Source organism: Impatiens glandulifera, chromosome 1, assembly GCF_907164915.1.
Source record: "Impatiens glandulifera chromosome 1, dImpGla2.1, whole genome shotgun sequence".
Classification (NCBI taxonomy): Eukaryota; Viridiplantae; Streptophyta; class Magnoliopsida; order Ericales; family Balsaminaceae; genus Impatiens; species Impatiens glandulifera.
Window position 1 is genome coordinate 44,437,624 of NC_061862.1, and position 5,616 is coordinate 44,443,239.

The window sequence follows — 5,616 nt, forward strand, 5'->3', positions numbered from 1 at the left end:
GAGGAGAATTGGTGACTAACATAACGATCAAATAAGCATCGTTTAAGGACTTCAAAATCATTGTAATCTCTTTCACTTGGCGATTTGTCCATGATCAATGTCAAATACCTCCAACGATCCATGAACACCCCAAACTCCTCTTTCGTCCCATTCTTAGATTTCTCAATTCTTCAAAATTGAGAGAGTCAACTCTCATGTGCACCTACTTCTTCAGGGGGAACCCCGGGTTGAGACTTGATTGTTTCTATCAAGGTGATAGTATCAAACTGTTTCCCGAGTTATAGAACTATGACCAAAGTTCCTCCATCCCTCGGTGAGTTGCCTCATTAAATCTTGTTTATTTACTAGCTGTGAGTCTAAGCCTGATTTGAAAGAGCGGTTACAAAACCATTGATTATCATCCATTGATTGTGAAGGAGTTATTTTTTGGAGTTATGGGTAATAATGGGATTTTATTTCCTACGGTTTTATCTTAGGTATTAATGTAAGGCTGTTACATTTTGTTTGTTTTTTTTTGTATAAATAAGATGCTGGTTGTGACTTTCAAACACCCCCCAGAATTGTATTTCCTCTTGAAGAATAAATTACGGAGAGAATTTTCCCAACTTAATATTGTTTCCAGATTTGTTCTTTTCCTTCTTCACTTTTGTTCTACGAAGATCCATTCAATTGAAACCAACATTTGGTATCAGAGCCATTTCACCAAAGAACATGTCGTCACCGAGCAAACCAACCGGAGGAGAAACTTTGACAGTGAAGTTCGGAAGAACAGGGAACATGACGCTCACTTATCCGTTACTCACGAAGAGTAACTACTCGGTGTGGGCGTTAAAGATGCGGGTAAATTAACAAGCGCAAGGATTTTGGGGAGTCGTAGATTCCGACGAGGACGAGGACGAGAATGAGAATGAGGATGAGGAACGTAAAGATAAAATGACTCTCGCTGCCATCTATCAAGCACTTCCAGAGGACGTCCTTCTCATGGTGGCAGAGGAGGATTCTGCCAAGGAAGCATGGGAGACACTTAAGACGATGCACGTCGGTGTGGAGCGAGTCAAGGAGGCAAAAGTGCAAACCTTGAAGACTCACTTCGAGGCAATTCGCATGAAAGACGGGGAGACGGTGGACGATTTCGCTATGAAATTAACATCAATTGTGACCGGTATCCGCTCGTTGGGAGAGAAGGTGGAGGAGATTTCCGTCGTAAAAAATTCCTTCGAGCCATACCACAAAAATACATGCAAATCGTGACCGCGATCGAACAATTCGCTGACCTAAAAAACATGACCGTTGAGGAGGTCGTCGGTCACCTCAAGGTCCATGAGAAGAGACTTCGCGGCTACGGAGACCGAGAGGAGGAGAAGCACCTTTTGCTCACGCATGAAGAATGGAAGTCGCGGATGAAGAAAAACAAAAAACTGTTTGTTTTTCAAGCTCGTCGGGTCGCAGCGGCAACGGTGGAGATAGCCGAGGTCGTGGAAAAGGTCGGGGACGAGGGAGAGATCAAGGCCTAGATCGAGGTGATAGCTCATCTCGACAAGAAGACACCAAACCCCTCAAAGACAAGAGCATAGTTAAGTGTTACGCTTGTCAAAAGTACGGGCACTATGCATCCGAGTGTCGTAACAAAAGCCTGACGAGGAAGCAAGCCTCACAAATCTCCATGACGATGAGCCAGCATTGATGTTCGCTGAGGAAGTGGCGAATCCTTTTCCCGAGGATGAGGAGACTAATCTCGAAGAATTCGTACAACAACCGTCCAAGGAGGAACCAGAGGTACTGCTGCTCAACGAAGAGAAAGTCATGGCAAACCTACTCTCAAGTGGCGAGGAGTATAATCACACTGACTTGTGGTACCTTGACAATGGATCAAGCAACCATATGATGGGCCATAGAGAAAAGTTTAATGAACTCGACGAGAAGATCACCGGAAAAGTGAACTTCGGAGACGGTTCCTTCGTTGATATCAAGGGTCGAAGATCCATATGGTTCGTATGCAAGAATGGTGATAAACTTCAAATGACCGATGTATATTACATCCCAAAATTAATAAGTAAAATTATAAGTCTCGGTCAGATGACAGAAGAAAGCAATACGATCATATTAGTCGGCCCATTCTTGAAGATGCTCGACCGAAATGATGTTTTGTTGATGAAGGTGGAGAAATCGCCAAATCGATTATACAAGATTCATCTCGAGACCAGTCAACCTGTTTCCCTTTTAACATCCCTAGAAGATCCAGTTTGTCTTTGGCACGCGAGACTTGGACACGTAAATTTTTACGCGCTCAAGATGATGGTGGAGAAGGAGATGGCTATAGGGATACCCAAGTTCACACACCCCAACCAAGTATGTGAAAGCTGCATGATTACCAAGTAAACAAGGCTACCATTTCCAGCCCAAGCCAACTTCCGTGCCAAGCACCCCCTTCAACTTGTGCATGCGGATTTGTGTGGCCCGATCACCCCATCATCACTCGCCGGTAACAAGTACTTTCTTCTACTTGTTGATGATTATAGTCGCTGGATGTGGGTGTACATGCTCAAAGAAAAAGGAGAAGCGTTTGAAGCATTCAGGAAGTTCAAGAGGCTTGTGGAAAACAAGTCCGAGCACAAGCTAAAGACTTTGCGAACTGATCGAGGTGGAAAGTTCACATCATAGAAATTTGAGGAATTCTATGAAGAGGAAGAAGTGGAACGTCACTTCACAGCACCGTACACTCCACAACAAAACGGCGTGGTGGAGAGAAGAAATTGTACTGTGATGGATACTGCGAGGAGCTTGCTCAAGAGCATGCAGGTACCGACAAACCTCTGGGGAGAGGCGGCAAGACATGCAGTTTATCTCTTAAACCGCTTACCGGCGAAGGTGCTAGGATCTTGCACCCCTTACCAGGGGTGGACCGGTAAGCGACCTCATCAGGAGCACTTGAGAGTGTTTGGGTGTACCGAACATGGGAAGACTGCGGGACCGCATCTCAAAAAACTCGATGATCGAAGTCAAGTCATGGTGTACCTCGGTATCAAAGACAGAAGTAAGGCGCATAGGTTTTTTGATCCAGCTTGCGAGAAAATTCGTGTGAGCAGAGATGCCGTGTTCGAGGAGGAGAAGAAGTGGGAGTGGTCCATCGACAACAACGAGCTCCAAGAAAATTCCGTGGAGTTCGGAATCCTACGAGATGATAACAACCTAGTGGAGTTGGAGAACACATCATCTACAACGAATCCTCCTCGTGCACAACAGAACTCAGATTGGTCCACTAGCGTCGACAGCAGGACAGAAGATGGCCCCACTAAGTTTTGTTCCTTCTCTAATGTATATGCGGAGTCACAAGTAGAGATGGATCCTGATGAATTGTTGTTACTCACCACTGACGAGCCAACAACGTATCACGAGGCGGTAGCTGAAGAAGCATGGAGTGAGGCCATGAAGAAAGAGCTCGAGTCCATCGAGAAGAGAAAGACATGGGAGCTCACTAACTTGCCACCCGGTCATAAGACCATCGGGTTAAAGTGGGTTTTCAAGTTGTAAAGAGACAGCGAAGGAAAAACCCTCAAGCACAAAGCGAGATTGGTAGCAAAAGACTACGTACAGAAGCAAGGAGTTGACTTTGAGGAGACCTTTGCATCGGTGGCAAGACTTGATACCGTCAGACTGATTCTTGCCCTCGCAGCTCACCGTGGATGGGAGATCCACCACTTGGACGTCAAATCAGCATTTTTCAACAGTGACATTGAAAAAGAAGTCTATGTTGCTCAACCTGAAGGGTTCGTCATTAAGAATAAAGAGCACAAGGTGTACAAGCTGTCCAAAGCTCTCTACGGACTACGCCAAGCACCAAGGGCGTGGAACACATGCCTCAACAAGAGAATGATGACTCTTGGCTTCGTAAAATGTTCTCAAGATTAGGCTGTGAACACAAGGAACCATGGAGAAGAAATACTCATCGTTGGGGTATACGTTGATGACTTGATCGTGACAGGATCAAGCATAAAGGGCGTTGAGGAATTCAAAAGGCAGATGATGAAGGAATTCGAGATGAGTGATCTCGGGTTACTCTCGTACTACCTTGGTATCGAGGTGGACCATGAGAAAGATCACATTGAGGTGAATCAAGCGGCTTATGCGAAAAAGGTATTAAATCAGTTTGCAATGGCATATTGCAACCCGAGCAAGTATCCGATGAAAGCAAAGCTGCAGCTCGGAAAGGATACGGAAGGAACCTTTGTGAATCCCACTAAGTATAGGCGTGTCATCGGGTGTCTCAGGTATTTGACCCACACTCGACCTGATATTTCACATGCAGTTGGCATGGTGAGTCGTTACATGGAGCAGCCTACTACTCTACACCAACAGGCGGTGAAACAAATTCTCCGCTACGTGAAGGGAACGACGAGTTTCGGGATTCAGTACAAAAGAGTATGATGCGTTGAAGAACTTATCGGTTTCACTAACAGCAATCTAGCTGGTGATATAGATGGCAGGAAAAGCACCAGAGGGATAGAATTTTATCTTAACAGGAATCTGATCACTTGGCAATCCCAAAAACAGAGAACCGTTGCTCTATCATCCTGTGAGGTAGAGTTCATGGCAGCCACCGCGGCATCGTGCAAAGCATTGTGGCTGAGAAGTGTGTTGAGCGACGTAACAGGAAGCAATCCAAAGTCGGTAACTCTCTACGTCGACAACAAGTCTGCAATCGCATTGATAAAGAACCCGGTATTTCATGGACGCAGCAAGCATATCGACACTCGTTTCCACTTTGTTCGCAAGTGTGTCGAGAACCGACAGATCATCGTGGAGTTCGTAAGCACCAGAGAACAACGTGCGGATATTCTCACCAAGGCTCTAGCAAGAGTAAAATTTGTGGAAATGCGGGAACTGCTCGGCATAAAGAACCTCGATCCAAATCAGGCTTACGGGGGAGATTGTGATTCTAAGCCTGATTTGAAAGAGCGGTTACAAAACCATTGATTACCATTCATTGATTGTGAAGGAGTTATTTTTTGGAGTTATGGGTAATAATGGGATTTTATTTCCTACGGTTTTTATCTTGGGTATTAATGTAAGGCTGTTACATTTTGTTTTTTTTTGTATAAATAGGATGCTGGTTGTGACTTTCAAAACACCACCCCCCAGAATTGTATTTCCTCTTGAAGAATAAATTACGGAGAGAATTTTCCCAACTTAATATTTTTCCAGATTTGTTCTTTTCCTTCTTCACTTTTGTTCTACAAAGATCCATTCAATTGAAACCAACACTAGCCATTGTTCGTTTGATTTGGTGATAGCTAAAAGTACAAGATGTCACAAACAAGGTGTAATAATTCAACAAATTCAATCAACATAAACAATAAGTACATATATAAGTTTAAGTCTAAGAAGGGATTAGTTAAAATTTTGTACCCGACCATTTCGAAGGAAATAGTTTCCATCGTCATCTTGTAGATATCGCTTGGGGATATCATGATAGAGAACTTTTATGAAACTCTCATTAAGACTGTATCCAATACAATGGAGTGCACCACCTCTCAATTACCGAGTTAGTATTTTCTGCATGCTTGTAGATCTACAATGCATTACTCCATTTTAGTATGGTTGATTTTTTTAGTTGTC